General features: G+C 36.3%; 1 long non-coding RNA gene across 3 annotated transcripts; it reads right to left on the bottom strand.

Moving 5' to 3' along the window:
- Positions 1-15,135: 15,135 nt before the first annotated feature.
- LOC100801984 (uncharacterized) lies at positions 15,136-18,051 on the bottom strand. 3 transcript variants are annotated; one of them, XR_415907.4, is made up of 6 exons: positions 17,509-18,048; positions 16,062-16,399; positions 15,876-15,964; positions 15,588-15,775; positions 15,371-15,499; positions 15,136-15,282 (listed from the first exon to the last, which is right to left on the bottom strand). It is a non-coding gene; the product is annotated as an uncharacterized lncRNA (long non-coding RNA). The 3 variants fall into 3 exon arrangements; XR_005886326.1 differs by having other exon boundaries at positions 15,371-15,495; positions 15,588-15,964; positions 17,509-18,051; XR_415905.4 differs by having other exon boundaries at positions 15,588-15,964; positions 17,509-18,044.
- Positions 18,052-24,286: the final 6,235 nt, after the last annotated feature.

Below are 24,286 nucleotides of genomic sequence, written 5' to 3'. Positions count from 1 at the left end.
GGCCATATTTGGATCGAGTTACATCGTTGCTTCGTCTACTGCCAAACACATTTAGGACTGTTGATGTCCCATCCCTGTTACTTCCAGTTTCACTTTGACCAAGATGTCATGGACCATGTTTAAAATCTAAATTGATTCAACCTCATGTCCTGCGTAAAAATTTGCAATACTTCAACTGTGCATCATTTGCATACATCCATGTTTTTCATTGGTTGCATTGCTCATTGCATTCTTTCCTTGAAAAAATGAACTTAACCATTGTTATCAACAAGAAAAGAACACGCTTTACGGTGCCCTTACCGAACCCGTGCTAGAGCTAGAGTAATGGGTGAAGTAGAAAAGGTGCAAGAGCAGATGAAGGCCGACATGGAGGCCATGAAAGAGCAAATGGCCACAATAATGGAGGCCATGATGAGCATGAAAAAGATAATGGAAGCCAATGCGGTTGCAGTTGCCGCTATCAGCGCTGTTGCTAAGGTGAACCCGACGCCCCCATTTGGCCTCAACCAAATGAATCATCCAACCTCAGATATGGTAGGCAAAGATTTGGGAAGTACGGGCGGCCCCCATTATGTGCAAATTCAAAACAAGCACGCCTTTCCGCCATATGACTTGCCTCCCAACTATACACCACCCAATGTGGCGTACACTCCCAGTGAGAATGTGATCGAGGCCGTACCCGAATCAAATAAACATGAAAATGCAGTAACTAGGAAGTGATCCTAGGTTGTTTCCCAACGAGCAGTGACAAACCAAATGTTCATAATATACTTGCAGTAACAGTAACGATTGGGGGGGGGGGGTTTGGTTGTTTGGTAATTAAAGAGCAGAACAAGTAACTAGAATACGAAACTACTAATATTAAAAACAGGTTGTTTCCTCTGATTCAGAAGCCATTCTCTTATCCTGGGTTATGGAGAATTCGTCCCTAACAATCAACACTTAATCCAACCCTATTTCAATTTACTAAGCGAAAATCAACTTAGGGTTTGCAATACGTGATTAGGCACCACATACACCAGTTAGCCCTTCGTCCATTAAGCATCAACGCAAGTTAGGCTCAGAGGCAATTAATCGAACACGAAGCGTGCACTGATTAATATTCACGAAATTGGGATAACTGGTGAAGGGAAAACTTCCAGGAAACCACATTACAAGCGAAACCTCAAAGAGAGTTGGGCTTCGTCCTCAAAAGGAAACAACACCAGAAAATCTAGCCTTCCATTGATTCAAACAGAAAACGCAAATGAAACATGAAGCAGAAACGTAAATGAGACAGAAACGTAAATGAACAGAAACGTAAATGAACAGAAACGTAAATGAGACAGAAACGTAAATGAAAGTAGAAGAAGAAGCAAGAATGAACTCGTAATTAGAAGCAGAAAACGGAAATTTGCATTAAGAACGAAAACCGTAGCAAGGGAACAGAAAAACGTGAAAACCTAAAACCAAAGCTCTGAATAATGAAAATAGCAGAAATAGAATGCCCTGCACGAATCCCAAGGCTGCTATTTAAAAAGAGTCACTCAAAGTCACTGGGCCATATTTACAATACTCTGGCCCAAAACGAAATAAACACTGAACAACATAAAATAAAATTACGAAATTTCCTAATTAGAAATTAACTAAGGTAAGCGCTGCTTTATTTGCCCTCTTCAAGTCCATAACCAAAATCCGGATTAAGCCCAATGTTTCATTAATTCCTGAAATTAGATTAAAAACATCAAATTAGCTAAATGAGCCCAAATAATAAAACTGCCTGATTAATTGACAATTAAGACCAATCAGTAATTAAAATGGTGCAAAAAGGGTTTAGAAAATATTAGAAAATGATGGCACATCAGAATGTCAATAACTCCACTCCCATACTCATTGAGAGCCAACAACCTCAATCTGATCATGCACATGTCTCTCAACCCATGCGGGAGACACATGAAATTTTCCACCACAATCTAGCCGACTTCGAGCCTTGTCTCGGATATGCCATTGAAGGGCAAGCAGTTGGTGGTATACCCCTGCAAAACACTTTGGAGGGGCCTCAATTTTTCCCCCAACCACAACCCTTTCTATGGAAAAATGATGGGTTACACACCTTCAAGCTTTGTGGATTTGGTCTTCGCCGGCGAAATGATCAAAGTGGGTCTAGAAAGAGGCAAATTTGATCATCCTGCTTTGATGAATGCGAAAACTAGGGCAAATGAAGAGGATGAGAATGAGGGAGAAACCCTTGCTATGACTGCCATTCATACATGGTCAAATTTCCCATTAGTCAAACAATGTCATTACTCAGCCAATAACAGTCCCTCTCACCCAATCATCAACAGAAGCCATCCCCAAATCAGCCACAAGGCCTGCCTGCTCACCACACGCCCAATGCCCAAACACCACCTATAGCGCAAACCAAAAAGGAATTTTGCAGCAAAAAGCCTGTAGGATTCACCCCAATTCCGGTGTCATATGCTAACTTGCTCCCATATCTACTTGATAATGCAATGGTAGCCATAACCCCTGCCAAGGTTCCTCAACCTCCATTTTTTCGAGGATACGAATCGAATGCAACATGGAGGAGTTCCGGGACATTCCATTGAGCATTGTATGACCTTGAAGTGTAAGGTGCAAAGTCTAATTGATTCTGGTTTGCTGAAATTTGAGGAGAATCGCTTGTGAATCCTAACATTGACAAGCGACACCACACATGGGGCAATTTTGAAAGCTGTTGTTAGATGTCTCTAATGAATCATTAGGATTTTCAAGTTTATGCCATTATTGTAAACCACAGTTACAATGCTAATAAAATGGATAAATTTGACATCTTTGTCCCTCATCCTTTGGTAATTACATCTTTGCTTCCACTGGAATGTGAGTGTAAGCCATTGGTTTGTTTGCTCAAGTGACATGCACTCCTGAGTTTAGACTTCCAAGACCATTCATTCAGAAATTACTCGTGCTACACATTTGGTGAGGGTGTCGTAAACGACAAGTAAAGCAAAAAAGTTCAAAAAGAAAAAGAAAAAAGCATTTGATTGATTGTGTTTTCAAGTAAAAATATAGACATTCATGTGACCTCATTTTATCATTCCTGAAAGTTTGTCTCTTTGAGAGAGAAGTAAGTTATCAAGAATAGGAGTCATTTGCTTAATTCGTCAACTAAAAAATCCTTCAACTGTTTCTCGTCCTTGAAAAATTCTTTTTGCGTGAATCAACCGCTTCTTTCATTCCTCCTTGCTACAAGGTGGTGAAAACAAAACAACGATGGATACCTCAGAGCCCTACACTGGGGCAATGAAAGGCACCATGCATAAACCTAAGGCGAACCTAGGGGCAGATCAGAAGTTCTCACCCAATAGGTTCCCTACTACAAGGTCATAACGAAAGACAACGATTGATACCTCAAAGCCCTACACTAGGGCAATGAGGGGCACCGTGCATGAGCCTTATGCGAACCTAGGGGTAGGTCAAAAGTTCTCACTCTTCGATGTTTTTAAACAGAAAAAGGGGGGACAAACCCTGGGATTTCAATGGGTTGATTAAACGGCTACATTGCCGTCACTCTAAAATTGTCAAGTGAGTAAATCAAATAGGACATACACTCTGAGGGAGTTCCTGAAGAAATTTGCAAAAGATAGAGGATGAGGTTGCATGAATTATCACCTCTTTCAAAAGGACAGTCAATCTGTGTTTTCCAAAAATCAAATCAAATCAAAATCACAAAATAGGGAAAGAATGTCATGAACATTGTACAACTTTCCATTACACTGCATTGTTGCATACGAAGTCTGCATTTACCGTATTTCAAGACAAAGGTTGCATGCATCTGCATCCCTAAAAATCATGTTAACTGCATAGATTTCCTACATCTAATGTCCAATTTTTTGAATTTGGGGTGAGAGGCCCTCTCGATGAGTCAATCTCTTGCTTTCTCATAAGGGTGGACCCTTGGGTACTAGTACCTATCGCCTTCCGAGGGCTACACACCCTTGCCTTTAAAGGGCTGCATGCCCTCACCTTCAAAGGGTTGCACGCCCTCGCCTTCAGAGGGCTACACGTCCTCACCTTTAGAGGGATACACACCCTCAACTTCAGAGAGCTGCACGCCTTCAACTTCAAAGGGTTGCACATCCTCGCCTTCAGAGGGTTGCACATCCTCGCCTTCAGAGGACTGCACACCCTCGCCTTCAAAGGGCTACACATCCTCGCCTTCAGAGGGCTACACGTCCTCGCCTTCAGAGGGCTACACATCCTCGCCTTCAGAGGGCTGCACGTCCACACCTTTAGAGGGCTGCACGCCCGCACCTTCAGAGAACTCAAGGTCTTCTGCCCTTAATGCTTAATCGAGGCTTGTGCTCCCGGGTGAGGGGCCCGTAGTTTCCTTTTATCAGTTCCTGGGCCCCCCTGATCTTGGAGGGTGGCCAACTGTGCGAGCACAACCAGAGGAGGGGGCAGGTCTCCGACTTTGATGAGGAGACTATCGCACAACTACTATACATACCAGGGCAAGATTTCGCCCAGTGGCTGCAGGGAGACGAGTGCGGATCATGCGCACCAACATGACCACTCTTACCAGGATGTGGATGATGTTGCTACTTAGCAACATTTTGCCCAGCGAACACCACTCCGATCCCCCCTGCCGAAGTGTCAACTGGTTTATGCCATCATGACATAGGTAAGTATGCACGTGGCTCAACTGATTTCTAATGCCATCTACTGTTTGCAGGGATCACACCCACAAGACACCCAGCCGACCCAAAGAAGTCCAACAGGGTCTTGGCGTTTCTAGCTCTGATTACGGGCCTCTTTCAGTTCTACAGAATGCTCGTCGCCCCCAACAATGTCATCAGGCACCCCATTAATAGGGCTTTCATCGAGAAGTACTGCGCCCCCAAGCAGGCGCAGGGCGAGGCACCACAGCAGCCTAGGGACGGCCAGCAGCGGGCAACAGACGCACCGCCACCACCTCTAGAGTTCACCTCAGCTCATCCACAAAAAGGTTGGAGCATTGCCTACGACACATGGACGACCAGCAGGCGACCAAGTACAAAGCCAAAGGTAAGCAAAAGTACTAGGCCCGTGATCGACAAGTCATCACGTGTTCGGCTCAAGACGTTAAAGAACCGCTACTAGGAGGCAACCTATAATTGGCTACGAAGAAGCTCCCCGCAAAGCGGTCTAGGAAGGGCGCCATTGAAGAGGGTTCTATTGCGACCCCACAAGCCGACACAGGCTTTGACAAACATCAATTCCAAAGCACGAAACATCAGTAGCGTTTCGAGGCCATCAAGGGATGGTCATTCCTTAGACAGAGACAGGGGCAGCTGAAGGATGATGAATTTCCGCACTTCCTTGGAGGAGGCGGAGCCATACAACCGGGATCGCCAAACTTGTGATTTATCCTTCATTATTGTTTTCAGTTATTTCCCTTGTGATCTGACGTTATTTGCTTCCAATTATTATGTCCATTGTGATTGAACTTAACATGCAGTTATCTGTCGCATTGTGAGTAATTTACCGCTTTTGGCATATGGTCGTACTTACTTTACGATGATTTGTCCGGAATGCAAAAATGTGTGTAAGTTTGGTGTACTTTCGTTCACACGCATTTTTTCAATAAAATGTGATCTCAGGTATCAATCGTGCCCAGGTTACGAGCTGTTTTTAATCTTTTGAAAAATGGACGAAACAAAAAAACAACAAAAACAAACAAGAACAAAAAATATATTTTTTGACTAAAAAGCCAAGACGATTTTGAAAAGAAATAAACTCCAGCTCTTTCTTTGAAAAAGATTCACTGATCAAAACACAAAAGGGTTTTGTTGAAAAAATGTGTATACACCTTAAGGGTGAATGCTGTGAAAATTTTTCCAAACACCCAAAATGGACTCGGATGAATGCATGAAATTATAAAATAGCATGTTTTGGAAACACTGGGTTGACTTAAATAGGAAAAATGAATCCTGAGCCCTAGTGTCACATGACCACAAAACTTGATGCTTGAGTGTCCACATAGGTGCATGCATGACCAATTTTGCATAAAATTTCTGAATCATCATTGTTGCACACGTGTCATGGAAATAATGTAGGACATTCCTTTATACCTGAACCATTGGCCAAACCAACACCCTGACATATATCATGTCTAGTCGTTCTACAAGCTTTGAGCCAAAATCCCAACTCACCATAAACCTTGACCCGGGATGAGAATTTCCATCCTCGCCCTCGGAAAGAAAAAAAATCCTAATCAAAGACTAGAAGAAAGCAAAAAAGAAATAAAAATTCCCAATCAAACATCGGAAGAAAACAAAAGAAAATATACAGAAAGGTCTTTGGACCAGACAATATCTGAGCAATATAGAGTTGTCACAAACAAACAAGAAAAGAAAAGAAACCACGACTGGAAGTGGTCCTCTCCCTTTGATTACCAACCAAAATCTTATGCGCCGACGACTTTTTTGCCCCGCACTAAACAAAAAAACAAAAAAGGAAAAAGGCCAAAACACTCAGAGCCAAATTCCCCTCCAAAAGAACTATTCCCAAGAAAAAGTCCTATTGATCCATGATCACGCATGTAATCCTTGATTTGATAGGAAATGATTTGTAAAATCAAGTCATGACATATTTATGGTTCGGAATTAGGATAAAACACTTGCCTGTGTGAGATTGATACACTCCGAGTGATTTTCTTCTATTTTTGTTGGACCCAGTGTTTCCTAAAAAATGGTCATTTAGAAACGAAACGCTAACATCCAAAATCTCATTTGTGGTTATGAGAAAATTTTATCAGCATACTTTCCTTCTCCAATAGACGCATTGTTTTTCTTCAAAAAAATATATGTTGCCTTGATCGGTTGGAGGTTTGTTTCTTTGCTAAAGCATGTTCGCATTTTAGTGAAAGAACGCTAAGACTATTTTTAGTCTCACACACAAAAAACAAATGAAGAACTATGTAGGTCTGAGTTCCTCATCGCAATTGAGGATACATAGGAGTAAAAGCCTCACTTTTGTCAATCACCTCATTGTTCTATCACCCCGACCCATGAGTCAGGTGGCAGGCAAATATACCCAAGGGTTATCCACACCCAGCACAACATCTACTGATCCTGACCCTTGAGTCAGGCGACAGGCAGATATACCCAGCGGTAATCCGTACAAGCATAACATCTGTTGATCCTGACCCTTCAGTCAGGCGGCAGACAGATATACCTAGCGGTAATCCGTACAAACACAACATCTGTTGATCCTGACCCTTGAGTCAAGTGGCAGGCGGATATACCCAAGTGATTATCCATACAAAGACAACATCTGTTGATCCTGACCCATGCGCAGGTGGCAGGCGGATATACCCTAGTGATTATCCGCACAAAGACAACATCTATTGATCCTGACCCATGCGTAAGGTGACAAGCGGATATACCCAAGTGATTATCCATACAAAGACAACATCTGCTGATCCTGACCTATGCGTCAGGTGGCAGGCGGATATACCCAAGTGATTATTCGTACAAAGACAACATCTGTTGATCCTGACCCATGCGTTAGGTGGCAGGCGGATATACCCAAGTGATTATTCGTACAAAGACAACATCTGCTGATCCTGACCCATGCGTCAGGTGGCAGGCGAAAATACCCCAAGTGGTTATCCGTACAAACACAATTCTATTACCCCGACCTGTGACAGGTCCGGTAACATGCAGAGATACCTTTTGGTTATCCGCACACTTGCTTTCGTTACTCCAAGGCTATCAAAGTCCTTTTATCCTCCCAGGACGAGCAAGTCCGATGATATCTAGGATGATGATAGTCGTCTATTTCTAATCATTTTTTTGAGATTTTTTCTGCAGATACTTTTTGTTATCCAAGGACAATCAAGTAAGATGATGTGCCAAGAACATCTTGATGGAAGCTTGCTTGTGGAGCTTCTATGGAGGATGGATCTTTGAGCTTCAATGAGGTCCTCTAATGGTAATTTTCCACCATGGAGATGCAGCGGAAGACAAAGGAGAAGAGGTGAGAGGAGGCGCCATCCATTAAGGAATAAGCCATGGAAGAAGGAGCTTCACCACCAAGATGAGCCTTGGATAAGAAGCTTGGAGATGATGCTTCAATGGAGGAAAAGAAAGAGAGAAGGGGGGAGCACGAAATTGAAGGAATAAAATAGGGAAAGAAGTGGAACTTTGAAGTGTATCTCATAAGACTTTCATTCATCAAAGTTACAACAAGTGTTACACATGCTTCTATTTATAGACTAGGTAGCTTCCTTGAGAAGCTTTCTTGAGAAAACTTCCTTGAGAAGCTTCTTTGAGAAAACTTCCTTGAGAAGCTAGAGCTTAGCTACACACACCCCTCTCATAACTAAGCTCACCTCCTTGAGAAGCTTCCTTAAGAAGATTCCTAAAGAAGCTAGAGCTTAGCTACACATACCTCTCTAATAGCTAAGCTCACCTCCTTGAGATGAGAAGCTAGAACTTAGCTACACACCCCCTATAATAGCTAAGCTCACCCCCATGACAAAAAAACATGAAAATACAAAAAAAAGTCCTTACTACAAAGACTACTCAAAATGCCCCGAAATACAAGGCTAAAACCTTATACTACTAGAATGACCAAAATACAAGGCCCAAACGAAGGAAAAACCTATTCTAATATTTACAAAGATAAGCGGGCTCATACTTAGCCCATGGGCTCGAAATCTACCCTAAGGCTCATGAGAACCCTAGGGCCTTCCCTTGGATCTCTAGCCCAATCTACTTGGAGTCTTCTACCCAATGCCCTTGCGGGATAGGATTGCATCATTCCCTCCACCTTGGAAAGGATTTGACCTCAAATCCCGAGGTTCTTCATACTCTGGGATCCTTCCCTCAACACCTGTAAAAAGAACAAAAACATATGTATTAGTGGTGTTTGGTATGTTGAAGTAAGGTAAGGTCTGAAAACCCATTTCCTGGGCATCTTCCCATGAAGGAACATGGTTTCTCACCAACTCAATGAGTGGTGCTACAAGTATAGAAAAGTATAGGACAAACCTTTTGTAAAAGTTTGTTAAGTCATGGAAGCCCCAAATTTTTCTTATACTTGGTGGAGTGGGCCACTCAGGAATGACCTTTATTCTCTTAGGGTTCATGGGAACCCCTTGATCACTGAAAAATTAAGAAAAGTAACGCAATAAAACATACCTTTTTCTGTATTTTCATATTGATTATTCCTACCAAAAAGTATGACAAACCTAAGGTGTCCCATATGAGTACCTAAGTTTGTATTGAAACTAAAAATAAGAACAAACCTACCTAATGGGTCCCTATGTACACACACCATGAAGATGTTAGGTGTACGAGTGATTTTACAAAAGAGGGTTGCACCACTCAAAACATTCATCATACCACCTATTTTAGGGACTTGGTACCTAATAATACCTATTTTGGGCACCAACAAAGCACAAGGATTTAAGCTCTTGCGAACCAAACCCTCATCCAACAACTTCTTTACTTGAGGAATAAACTCAAGCCCAAGAGATGTGGCAATGCTAGCAAGTGCCTTTTTACAAAAGAGAAAATGTGGAGGTTGTCTAAGAGGGAAATTTTCTTTAATGTTTGTCATTATTGTAAAATGAGTTTCCTTCTTAGCTAAACTCTTGGAGGAGACACTTACCTCCTTACACTTCTCTTTAACCACTAATAGTTGTCCTTCTTCTTGGGGGTAGATTTCTTCACTAGATTCTTTCCCTTTTGCTTTTTCACTTTCACTAGAGGAAGGTGAAGTAGTAGCCTCATCTTGGCTACTATAAATGTCTTGGCCCCTCATAATCATGGTTTTTGTGGTGGGGCATTGAGAAGTAATGTGTCATCTTCCAAGACATTTAAAGCATTTTATAGAGCTAGTTTTCTCTTGCATACTAGCCTTAGGGGCTTGCTTTTCTATTGTCTTCCCCTTATCATCTTTGGGCTTAGAAGGTGTCACCCCTAAGATGCCTTGACCTTGGTCTTTCTTTGGATAAGAGTGAGAGCCATAAGATTTTGAAGTAGACTTCTTTTTAAGTTGTTGCTCTACCCTTATTTCCCAATCTAAGTTAGCCTCTACATTGTCCTTCCCATGGAAGTATAAGAGTTTAATGTTAGCCTCTTGAGGCTTTCTTTCCATTTCTTTTCTATGGGAGTGAGGTTTAAGATGTGACCTATGCCTTCCTTCGTAATAGTCACGAAGTTCTTCACTTAGGCTTTTGCAAGAGTTATGACTACTATAGGAGGCATGTTTTTCTCTTTTCATTTCTTTCATTATTTTTCTTCTTTCTTCCTCTCTTATTTTCTCTCTTTCATCTTGACTTATTTCTTCCACTCTTTTTTTACCTTTTTCTTTTCTCTCTTGTTTTTCTTTCCATAACTTGAGGGAACTCAACTCATCTAAGATTCTAGATAAAAGGTCTTTATGACTAGTACCCTTGCCATTAACACTAGATGAATGATGACTCATGTTGGTTCCTAAGTTGTGGTTCTTTCTTGTTGGAGGTTTGAAAACAAAAGGTAAAAAAAACTATGGTTGAAACTAGCCAAATAAACACTAAAAGAGATGTGAAAGATAAGGTAAAAAACTATTTGGTAAAAGGAAAGCTATCTAGGCGGTTTGACAATGGAAGATAAAGGAAATAAGCTATGAAAGTAAGCAAGAAATGTAAACTAGGCGAATCCTAAGAGTGTTTGGATGACCACATTCAAGGTTCCCAACAAAACACTCACTATCCTAAGAAAAAATTGCCTAAAATTATTACACACAAATGGAAGTTTGGTAACCTATTGGAGGCTCCCAACACACTTCCAATGAAAGGCCTTTTTGTTACAAAACTTGAAAGCAATGAAGGTAAGTAAATTGCAAATTACAAAATTACAAAACGGTCCTCAATTTTAGTGGTTGTTCTCTCTTTGGTGATTCACTCAATTTGGAGTGCTTCTTAGTCCAATAGCTCTTAAGGTGGTTGGCCCCTTGCTTATGGACTCAAATTCTTCAAGGGATGGCACCAATCCTCCTTCCAATTCCCTATATGGCAACCCACAAACAAGGAAACAAAGAGACAAGCAATAACCAAAGACCAAAAAAAATGAAATGAAAGCTAAACCAATGGATTTTTAACAAGACAATTTTTCAAGGATTACTCAACAATTAAAGCAATGAAAAAGGACATAGAAGCAAGCTAGGACTCAAAGAGAAACTTAGAATGGCTCTAGAGTAGACTTAAAAAACTATAAAAAAAAAGACTCAACAAACCTCTAGCTTTGGCACTTTTTTTTACAGTAATTTTCAATTGAAATTTTGGAACTAAGATTGGTATAACATAGGCACCAATTATAGAATAAATTTTGAGCCAAAACAACAAGCACACTTCCCTTTCACTTTTTTTCCCTGGATACTGATTTTTCTACCAACTTGTGTGATTTTTAGTATTTTTTCCTTTTATCCAAATCAGTTGTTTCTTTTTTTATAAATTTTTTCCATATGTCTAGCAAATTCAGTAAAAATTTCAGCTCAAAATTCGAAGTAACCAATTCTCAGTAATTTTTACAAGTTTGTATGTCCAAGCTGCCAGCACCAGCGATTTTTTTTTTAAGCATGGTATATTGATTGCCTTGGGCTTACTTTCAACCTTCCTATGTATGTTGAACTCACTAGGATTGTTTAACACAGTTTTAGGAGTTCAATATTCACTTAGGATCAACATTTCAGCCAGCAATTCAATCACCAAAACTCAAATTCACAATAGACACAATCATAAGGAAACCTAAAAGTTCAAGAAAAGGTTCACAATCAAAGACTCTCTAAGAATTTTGCATGAACATGTTAAGGACTAATTAACATGAAAGATTTGACTCAAATCAAATAATAGGCTAAAATAATTTCATACACTCATGAAAAAATGAGTTAGACAAAGAAACAAGAAAATAAAATTCAGCACAACATAAGAAATCTTATGTGACAAGTTTCATGACTAGACATGACTTCTATGACAAAACTACAATAGGTGAACAAGTCACTCTAGATTTTTGAGGTTTTCTTCTACTTTAATATTTTTGTAAGAATTTTATGGTTTAGGTTTCAGCCACAAAAAATAACAAGACAAAACTCAAAGGAACCTAAACTCAACACAATTCATGGTTCAAGAACAAGAACTAGAAATTTGAACCATAGAAAATCAAATCTAGCTTCTATAGCAAGTTTAATCGGTGGAAACTCTAAAGAATCATGTTAAAAACATTTATCACAAGACATGTGAGTAGATACATGGAGAAAAAATGAAGAAACAACAATGGAGGAGAAGGTAAAGCAAAAAAATTAATGAAGGTTTAAGGAGCACCTACTTGAAGCTCTTGTGCTCTGATTACCACTTGATGGAAGCTTGCTTGTGGAGCTTCTATGGAGGGTGGATCTTTGAGCTTCAATGAGGTCCTCTAATGGTAATTTTCCACCATGGAGATGCAGCGGAAGACAAAGGAGAAGAGATGAGAGGAGGCGCCATCCATTAAGGAATAAGCCATGGAAGAAGGAGCTTCACCACCAAGATGAGCCTTGGATAAGAAGCTTGGAGATGATGCTTCAATGGAGGAAAAGAAAGAGAGAAGGGGGGAGCACGAAATTGAAGGAATAAAAGAGGGAAAGAAGTGGAACTTTGAAGTGTATCTCATAAGACTTTCATTCATCAAAGTTACAACAAGTGTTACACATGCTTCTATTTATAGACTAGGTAGCTTCCTTGAGAAGCTTTCTTGAGAAAACTTCCTTGAGAAGCTTCTTTGAGAAAACTTCCTTGAGAAGCTAGAGCTTAGCTACACACACCCCTCTCATAACTAAGCTCACCTCCTTGAGAAGCTTCCTTAAGAAGATTCCTAAAGAAGCTAGAGCTTAGCTACACATACCTCTCTAATAGCTAAGCTCACCTCCTTGAGATGAGAAGCTAGAACTTAGCTACACACCCCCTATAATAGCTAAGCTCACCCCCATGACAAAAAAACATGAAAATACAAAAAAAAAGTCCTTACTACAAAGACTACTCAAAATGCCCCGAAATACAAGGCTGAAACCTTATACTACTAGAATGACCAAAATACAAGGCCCAAACGAAGGAAAACCCTATTCTAATATTTACAAAGATAAGTGGGCTCATACTTAGCCCATGGGCTCAAAATCTACCCTAAGGCTCATGAGAACCCTAGGGCCTTCCCTTGGATCTCTAGCCCAATCTACTTGGAGTCTTCTACCCAATGCCCTTGCGGGATAGGATTGCATCACATCTGTTGTCCAGAAACGATCGAGTCTGATAGCATCAGAGACGTCATGGTTTTCACTAACAGAGCTATTGGTCGGTCAGGTAAGGATTTAGCTCGAACGAAATTAGTGTCTTATCTTTATTTCCCTTTTATTTCCAATAAAAGATAAGTAAAGAGGGGCAACTGTCATACCGTAATTTCATCCGGGGACCATTGTTTGTCGGCATGCGACCTCCGTTTGACCACTTCAAAATGTTTAATACCCATTGTCGTGGTATCCGTAAAGTTTCGAGATGTTTCGGAAAGAAAACAGCCAAAAACACAAAAGCGGGGGGTGAACTTATCAAACACGGGCGGTGCGCTCATGAAACTTCATCTAGAACACTTTGGAAAGTGGGGGTGAACTTATCAAAAGGGGGTGCGCTTAGAAATCTTCCTCAGGAAGCCTCTGGGCGGCAACCACCTACCATTTTCTCCTATAAATAGGGGGAGGAGGCTGAGTTACAAGGGCCCTTAACCTCTATGTTGTGTATTTCAGTTGTTTTTAGCGAAAAGAAGTGAAAAAAAGGAAGGAAATTCAAGCCGAGGTGCTTCCGTAACGCTTCCGAGATGTTTCTGTGAGCGATTCCGTGAAGATTTTCCACCTTTCTTCGCCGTTCTTCGGTCTTCAACCGGTAAGTTTTTGAATCCGAGACTTTCAATTCATTCTTGTTTTGTTCGCTTTCATTCTTCATCTCGTTTACTTTTGGTATTCTTTTCTTCCGCTTTTAATGAGCTTTTGACCGTTTATTTAACTCGTTATCTCGCCAAATAATTGATAAAATGAATTTCAATCGATCATTTGTGTTGTAATCTCATTTAATCATTGTTAAAATAAAATTCAACCAATCGTTTACGTTGTAACCTCGGTTAAATCAAAAAAGGCAAAATAATAATAGAATAATCAAAATATCTTTGAAAAAAAATATAATAAAATAATCAAAATATCTTTGGAAAAAATATAATAAAATAATCAAAATATCTTTGAATAAAATAATAATAAAAAATCAATCAGATGTTTTTCTTTGAAAGTTTTCTTGAATGAATTGACTAATAACCAAAGTGAATCTAAGGCTAAAATCAACTCACAAATCAAGCTTTGTCCGCAAAAGTCACTTAAACCCGTTTTAAGGTCCAACGCCTTAAACGGTCCTCTTTGCTTTGATCGGTTAACATGGACTGTTCAAAAGCATAAAATCAACACATAACTTTACCGTTTTTTGGCAAGAACTACGTAGGTCTGATTTCCTCATCACAATTGAGGATACGTAGGAGCAAAAACCTCACTTTTGTCGACCACCCCAAGAGTTCGTTAATGGTCCAACGCCTTAACGTTTCTCTCCTTTCAAAAACCAAGAGATCGTTAATGGTCCAACGTCTTAACGTTTCTCTCCTTTCAAAATCAAGAGATTGTTAATGGTCCAACGCCCGAACGTTTCTTTCCTTTTCAAAAATCAAAAGATCGTTTAAAGGTCCAATGCCTTAAACGACCTTTGTTCGATTAAAATATATCTTGCGAAAATAGATAAAAACAACTTAACCAACGTTTAGTTCTCAAAGAACTACGTAGGTCTGATTTCCTCATCACACCCGAGGATACGTAGGAGTGAGGGAAACACCCTTGTCGACCACAAAAAGTAAAAAACATAAAAAAACACACAAAAAGATAAAAAAATACAAAAGGACCATAAAAAACATAAAAACATAAAAAAGGGAAAATGAAAACAAATTGAAGACATGATATTGCACATTTGATTAAAGGCTGTCGTCCTTTGTGTGGACGCGTGGGGTGCTAATACCTTCCCCGTGCGTAAAAACAACTCCCGAACCTTTCACACTTAAATTTCGTAGACCACACATTTGGCTTTTCCGACGTTTTCCTCAAATAAACGTTGGTGGCGACTTCGCGCGTTTTCCTCCCTTGGAAGATGCACCCGTGAGCCTCGTGTCACCCTCCCGCCAAAGGGTAGGTTGCAACAGTGTGAATTATATGCTTTAGTTCCTATAAAAACACAAGAGGTAATATTTTAATGATAAATATAAAAAATTGCAAAGTTAAAAATATTAATATTATCTTAGTTGCTCCCTACTTGAATATCTCTTTGGTGATTATCAAAGAGCATTTGCTGCTTCAGAAGTTGTCTTTTCGATTCCACATCAACATGGTTTTTATGGAGGAATCCTTCTTTCTTTGTTACCATAAGAATCTTGTTATCTATCTAGTGAATCAAAAAATTTATGAGTATAAGCATTTTCAAGTTTCATGAAGGTCATGGAATATGTTAAGCTTGAGGCCAGTTCTATTACCTTTTTATCTGCCATAACAAACTTTGATACAGATCCATTGCCTTGGGACACAGCACCTCTTGAAGTTTTTATATGTAAGTTACATGATAAATAAATAACAATCTGACCTAAACCATTAATACAATAGAGCTCTCAGCTCTCTAGAACCTCCATATCTATCAAAGAGACTCCTCAAAGTAAGAAACAATCTACCAAACACAAACCTTCATCACTAAATTATACTATTTGACGCAAACATAATTGTTGGTCACTAACAAACTGTGGAAGTTCTTTAAAAATAGTCAATACCTCAAGCCTGTTTTCCCAATCTATGCCATATAGATTACTTAAAGTTGGACCAGCTTTAACAACAAACTGTGGAAGTTCTTTAAAAAAATCTGCAATGTTGTTGAATAGAAGATAAGTATAACAATAACTACTAGAACAACCTACAAAATACAAAAGAATATGCTAGCCGAAAAGTCAGTAAAATACTTAAGCTTAGCTTCTCTCAATATACGACACAAACTAAGCCCATTGTTCTCAGTGTCTTCCTTCCCACCCTTCTCATTTTTTCTGGATCAATTTCTTGACAGAGTACAAAATGAAAGGAAACCAATACCTCTCTTCTTCTTCACACTGAAAAAGAATTATATAAACTCATTTAGTTAAAATAAAAAATTTCATAAGATATACGTTAAACCAAAAGGAATAATGTTCTTCTATATCATTCCATTCCCCATTGACGAAAAATTTGACAGTAGAATATGCTTGGTTTCACCAAACAGATTCTTTGCTTCTTTACAGCTTTTCTCTTCCAATGCTAGCCCATTCTGTCATAAAAAGAGCACATTATTGTAGGATTTAATGAGTAAAGGATCTCACAATTTAAACCCTACTCAATCTACCTAAATGCATACAAATATATATATATATATATATATATATATATATATATATATATATATATGGACATTTCTTATATTCCGAGTCTCACTTATTAACCCAATCTCAACCTGATAGGGACTCAAGTATCATAATGATCCACACACACACACACATGTTGGCAAACTATCCCAATTTTTGGTGCATATCAGCCAACTACAAAAATAAAAAGGCAACAGGTAGAAAAGAAGACAAAGAGACAAAACAAAAGCAGAATGTGAGTGTAATGGTATTACAAGATAACATAAGTGAACAACAAATTTTAAAAAATAGAAACACTAGAGGATGGATGATGTACAAGAGTTGCACAATAAATATCTTCCCAAGTGAAACGCCATAATCCCACTCAACTCTGTCAAATACAGCAAAAGACATTTAAACACACTGCATCACATCACAACAATCATAAAAATCATAACAAATCGAATAGCTCATTTACTGAGAAAATTCTATTAATTATTTTTCTTCCTTTCCTTTAAAGCAACAAACTCAGCTGGGTTGGTGTATTCATTACTCCCTGTGTCTTCTTCATGCTTCGCTCAACTCATTTTCCTTATCCATGTCACTCATTTCCAAAATATTTATCCTAGCCTTACCTCGCTCAGTAAAAAATATCAAAAAACAAAATTCAAATAAAAATTAAGCATTGTATCCTTCTTCATCACTCATCAGGATGAGTAGCATGCCACAATTAACAAATGAATTTTGTTATTGATCAAAAAATGGAAACTTAACTTAGACAAAATACTCAACAAAAAATAAATTAACACACAGAACTTTCTTACCTACTAACCTAAAACCTTAAAAGATCTTAACTTTCTGCATACCGACCACTCCCACTGAAACCCCACACGCAATTACAACACAAAACACCAAAAAAAAACATAAAAATTCATTTCACCAAACTAAAAAAAAAGTATTGACCCACCAGAAATAAAAAAAATAAAAAAAAAAAAAAAAAAACAGAGAACACGAGACAAACGGGAAAATAAAGAACCTTGCAGAACTCGACGAAGCAAGACCCGACTTGGTCGCTGCCATTCATGGGCTTGCCGTCTTCCATGGCGTTGGATTCAGTTGGAGGAGGACTCATGCGGAAACCCTAATTTGGCTTCAGATCACGCGCGGAGGAGGAGCTGGGTTCCGTGCGTAAGGGTGAAGGAATTGCAAAAGGAACACAAGAGGAATTGCAATCGGAATCGAGAAAACCCTATAACGAACAAACAGAATAAGAAGAAGAAGAAGAAGAAGCTGAAGAAAGAAGAAATGGAAATGGAGAGAGGGGGGGGGGGGAGTGAAGTGTTTTGTTCTTTTTCTTTCTTTTTTTTCTTCTATGTATTATTGTTGTTGTGAGGAGGGAGAAGACAGGAGGCAGGACTTGGCCATGGTGAGGGAAGTGAGTGAGTCAAGGGTTAAAACAAGGTTGAGACCAACACACATTTAATTGAGATAACGATGGTGTTTTAATAAAATCCGTCGTAATTTTTATGACCAACACATATTTTAAGGCGGTTCAATAACCGTCTAAGAATATGTGTCATACAAGGCTTTTTTTAGTAACATAATTACAAAAATGTCACCGGTTCATTTTCTAAGGCGATTCCAAAGAATCGTCGTAGAATGACTATCGTAAAAACGCCCATTTGTAGTAGTGAGTTCACATGCTTTAGATACTTGCATCATCGCTCCACCCACAAGATATGTCGTCTGAACCCACCATTAGGAAGACTTTTGATACAAGGATCCCTGGGCTAGGATCCACCATCGCCATCTTACTCGTCCTAGCTGATAACCACGTCAAACCATCGACTCTGATGCCAATTATTGGGAAAAAATACACGCTCATATTTATTACTCATAAATCATACAATCAAGAACAAGAGACAACACCATAAACAAAATATAAAAAGATCACAAATTTGTTTAATGTGGTTCAAACTCTTATCTTTATTTCTAAACACCATCCTAGAAATAAGAGAATATCCTTTTGTCCAACAATCCTTCTGTCAACTATTTTTTTTAATTTTAATTTCATCTTCAATCTTTGCTTCCGCAAGATCATTCAACTCTGATACCAATTGTTGGGAAATTCAAAGGGGGTAAACACCAGAAAGATTTACACTAATGAGCCACAAGCACATCACATAAAGTGAACTTGACACCACACCTTAACCCAAAACCTTAAGGCTCAGGTTTATGAGTCTTACCTTTACTTATATGGTGCTTAACCTTTTCATTCCTACACAATGTAAAACTCCACCTCACACTTATACTCCAAGAGAAGAGTTGCATGTGAACAATATTCATATCAATGGAAAACAATTATTTTTTAGCTAAGAAGAAGCCATATTTCAATAGCAAAGAGCGATGCCTCATAATGGTTAACTATTATGCAAATGTGCTCGCTTATTATGTGAAAAGCGTTTCAGTTTCTCTTTATTGTAAGTCAATAATAAAATGCTTAGATGATAAGGATCGGAAGAATTTTACATATTAATTTTAAAAATAAAAACAATTTCAACCATGATTTTAAAGACAATGCTGAAATATTTTTTTATATTATTATACGTGGGTAATGGACATAGGTATGTGGATTTAGATACCCATAGGATAAGAGCACAACTCACATGGGTATGAGTATGGATATGGAGTTTTTTTTAAAAAAATAACGAGCATAAAAATTTAATTGTTTTTCATTTTATTTTTACATTGTAAATGATTTTTATACATCTTTATAATAATGAAATTGAGATAATTAAGTTAGAGTAATTCATTATGCATTTTCTATAAATATCCATTATACAATCTTTTTATAATTAAAAAATCTTTGAATTAGATATTAATTTAATTAATATCATTTTCATAATTATTATTATTTATTTATCAATTTTTCATATTAATTAAAATGTGGGTAATGGACACTTGTATGTGCATTTAGGTACCCACAGGTAAGGACACACTTTGCAGGCGTAAAAGTATGGATACATGGATTTTTTATTTAAAAGTGAGAATATAAAAATTTAAATTCTATTATTCAAAAAATATTATAATTAAAAAATCTATGAATGAGATATTAATTTCATTAATGTCATATTCATATTAATATTATTTATTTATCAGTATGGGTATAAAAATCAGTACTATAATACCTTACCTTGATCTTACTCATTGTTGAAGTTAAGTTTTAATTTAAAAATATAGTTAAAAACATTATTTCATGAAAAATATTGTTTTTTTTAACTAGAAACTCTTATATATGTATGTATAAGTTTCATTTCTACCTTACTTAACACATAATTAATTTTTATTTCTATCATTCATTATATTTTAAAAAACATAGTCCACCAAATATATAATCAACTTTATATCTATCATGTACAACAATAATTAATAATTAAAAATGTTATATTTGATAAATTTGTAAATATTTATTAATATAAATTTAAGAAAATACTATTATATTTAAAATATTTTATAAAATAAAAAATTTACCATGCATGTTAGGGGTCACCCACTCTAGTAATTATAAAAATAAAAAATTAATTAGATATTATATAATTAATAGTTACATATATCATATATAATAATAGAATTATATATAAAGAGATTTGCTAATGTACACACTTCAATTTTTTTTAGTATGAGTGTGTTAACAAGTTACACCATTAGTTAATTTTAAGATAATATCTAGTTATAACTAGCTAATGTACTTATACTTAAAAAAGCTAGTGTGTGTACATTAGCAAACTCCACTAGCATTTGTCAACATACACACTTTTATTTTAGAGTATGAGTGTGTTAGCAAACTATGGTGTATTTTAAGACAATCTTAGTTATTATAACTTGTTAATGCACTCACACTAAAAATAGGAGTGTGTACGTTAGCAAATCCGATATATAAATGTATAATTATAAATATACATAGTAGATGGGTTCGGGGTAGGAGAGTATCATACTTGAACCCAATCCCGACCCCGCTTTCCTAAGTTGGGGAAAATTTGAACCCGGCCCTGTCCCTATCAAAGTGGATTTTTCCCATCAAAACTGGTGTGGGATCGAATAGATACCCACATGGTTTAATTTTATTGTCATACCAAGAAGCAAGGCAAGGAGAGTAAAAGATGATGAGCGAGAGAGATGAAGAAAGAGTAAGAAATAAAGAGAGTGGGAGAAAGTGAAATGATAAGGAAGATGAGAACAAACTATGTCGTCATGGCAGCGACCTCCCATGCCATAAAAGAAAAGGGGGAGAGCTAGAAAAAGGAAAGGAGAATGAGTAAAGATGATGGTGGAATCAGAGGAGAAGCAGAAGAGGCAACACAAGGATCTTGATGGAGGTTATTGAGGCTAAAAGCAATGGAGGAAGATAGTGAGTTGCTCTCATTTCTCATTAATTTTGCTTTATTGACTTTTGAGATTTAAAACCTCCATACAACAGATTTTAAAACAATAGTCATTAATCTGTATTTTGAGAATTTAATATTGTCATAAATAATGTTTCTAGAATTGTCAGTCTCAATATTTTCATTAGAAAGCTGAAAACACACTTTAAACTTGAGAAATTAAAACATCACTTTTAAATTTGAAAAATTGAAAGAAAACTTAGGCAAAAATTGAGGGACTAAAAGATATTATTGTACAAAAAAAACTTAAAAAAACGAACGTCATTTTTTAGTTATTCGTCATTACAAGTCTTTTTTTTTAATTCTTCCTGTCATTGCTTTTTGATTCTCTAAACTAAAAAAAAAAAAAACAATTTTTAGTTAAGAGAACAAAAAAGAAAAATGATCAAAGTTAAATTGAGAAAAATATATTTAAGCAAAAAAGTATTTAATTAAAAGACTAATATTTAGTTTAGAGAACCAAAGTGAAAATGATTTAAATTTAATTGAAAAAAACATATTTAAGCAACAAAAAAAAAATTACAAAGAACCGTGTGGTTTACTTAAGTTTGAGTGAGTAGATAATAAGACTATGTTTGATAAAATTAACTTATAAACTAGTTGAAAGCTTATAGGCTAATTGATAGCTTAGAAGTTACTCTCTCTATTCTTTTTTTAAGTGTTGGATTTTTTACAAAAATTTGTTCCTATTTATATGTCATTTTCAAAGTTCAAAATAACATTTATTTTTCTGTCTATTATACCCTTATTCTCATTGTTTTACGTGATCTTTTTATTAAATTGAATAATAAAGGAAAAAAAAATGCTTCAACATAGAACCTAAAGGGTGACATGGAAAAAGGAAAGTTGAGTTGGAGAGAGAAACGAGTCAACCAATAGGAAAATGGGTGTCTTTTTTAGGGAGAGAGAAATAGGTCAACCAACAAAAAAAAAACAGGTTAGTTAGAGAGAGAAAAAAAGAGTTGTCATAGTTAATTAGAGAGAGAGAAAGAGAGAGAAATGTGGAATGGGAGAAGTGATTTGTTTCAAACCAAGAAGGACAAAATTGAAAAAATGCTTGCAAATTTAATAGGAAAAGAATGGAGTAATTGATTTTGTTGGTTGGGGTGCCAAATCATTAAAGGACTATTATAAATGACCACAAGGACTAGTATAAATAGCTTATTTAATTGGTTTAATTGTAAATTTTATCATCAAAATTTTATTATTTTACGAATTTTATCACTTAACTTTCATAATTTTGTAGACTTTACCACTCAAGTTTTTTTTCATGAATTTTATTATTTAACTTTCAACATTTTATAAATTTTACCATTCATATTTTTAAATTTCATGCATTTTATCATTATGTTGGTAACAAAATAATGTAAAAAAAAATTATAGATTTTTGTGCATCATGATTGTAAGTAGGGTCGATGTAAAAAGTCATTTTCTACATCAATTAAGTTATAGTTACAATCAATGTCAAAAGTAAAAATTATCCATCTTTTATCATTAGTAGAATGTGCAAAAATTGAAAACTTACGTGAAAAAAAATTAACAATTAAGCCTATTTTATTCAAAAATATTTTATAGGACTGATTGATAAATGACAAAATAGTGTAAAATGATATATTTTAATATTTCCAATATCTGAATTTTATTTTTAATCTTATCATCTTCAGAAATAGGATAATAATTTTTAAAGTTTTATAGTATAAAAATGTGCATAAGATTTAATTAACAAAAAAGAAAAATTATAAAAGAAAATGAATTAGATAATATAATTTTAGAAAAAAAAATAGAATAATTTAACAAATAATTATAAAGTTAATATGATTCAAAGAATTTTTAACCTTAAGAGATGATATAATGATGATAATTGACGTGTTAATCGTGTATCGCATGTGTAGGAACATAAAATTAGAAGCAAGATTTTTTTCACAGAAAATTAAAAAGAATAGAATTTTTAAATTGAATAAAAAGGTAAAATAAATTTCAAATAAAATAACAAGGTTAAAATTGAGAACAAAAAAAACCTTATAAATTACCTTATTTTTCATAAACTATTTCAATTAACTTAACTTATAAAAACAGACTACTTATAATAACATGAAAAATTAGTTCGTGTAAAAAAAAATACATCATGAGCCAGTGAAAAGAGATTATAAGTTCCTGGTAAGCCCTGTCAAACATAACCAAAGTTTTCCTTGAAAAACCTCAATAGTTGTGGTATATCAATTGCTGCCAGTTCCTTCAATGCCCTAATATTGCAAATATATAAACATCAAATGGTCCTAAATGAGTTTTTGCTTACTTCAACAATCACAGGTACAGCCACATTATCCAGTGGATATTTAACCAAAATGCCAAAAACAAGTTCATGCCACATTTCATTTTGAAAGTTTCCCACTAACTACTCCAAACCTTCCAATTAAAAGTATCGGAGCCATGTGGGCGTTTCACTTTAGAATCATAAATCATGCTTCAACAAGCTGCAAATTAACCTTTTGACAGTTTAAACTTAAATCGAGCTTTTGTGTTTATCTTTATAGTCATGACACCCCAATATGGAGCTCACAAATCCCTCAGCCTTGCAATAATCTATACTAACTTTAAATGGAAAACAAAATCAATGTAGCTGAACAAACTATACCGTAGGCATGTCTGTAAGTAGTTATGCAATTCAATTCCACTGGCAAAATCTCACAATACGTACAATTACTATGCAATTGTAATTTCCAGCAGCTACTCTTAACATATATTCACCCTGTTGCTTCAGCAACGTTATAAAAAATCAGAATAACACCTTTCATATTTCGTTGAATTAGGTTTTCAACAAAGGCAATAATATAGCAGCTTCTGCTCCATAGAGAGATATGACGAATCATAATAGGACCAGTATTTTGTATGCAACGATGGCAGTTAAATTTGCATTATACAAATGCAATCATGCACATTTTTTCACATGTCACCTCTCCAACCAACCAAGAACATCTTCAATAGAGTACTTGTATGAATTGTTTAACTTTAAGCAAAATTACTTAAATTTATTCCCAATGAAGCATATGACATGGAGTTATTTAATTGCCAAGCATCACTTAACAACATTATATCATAAAAACATATTTTCAAGTATTGTAGGACCCACAAAATTAATTTAAGCATTCACTTTAGCAATCTTAACATTGGAGTGAATTTTTATTTAAAATGCTTAAATCTGTATAGAATAGCAAGGCCCATAAAATTATGATAAGTCATTCATATAAGCAACTATGCATTGTAATACTCTAACTATCATCAAGCAGTAGAGAACAACACCATTCAACATTCCTACGAAATTGGGTTTGCAAACTTGAAGGAAAAAGAAAGAAAAATAAAAATCTAAGGCAG

Source organism: Glycine max, chromosome 9, assembly GCF_000004515.6.
Source record: "Glycine max cultivar Williams 82 chromosome 9, Glycine_max_v4.0, whole genome shotgun sequence".
Taxonomy (NCBI): domain Eukaryota; kingdom Viridiplantae; phylum Streptophyta; class Magnoliopsida; order Fabales; family Fabaceae; genus Glycine; species Glycine max.
The sequence above is the reverse complement of the archived record's forward strand: the minus strand, read 5'-3'. Positions and strand labels throughout refer to the sequence as shown.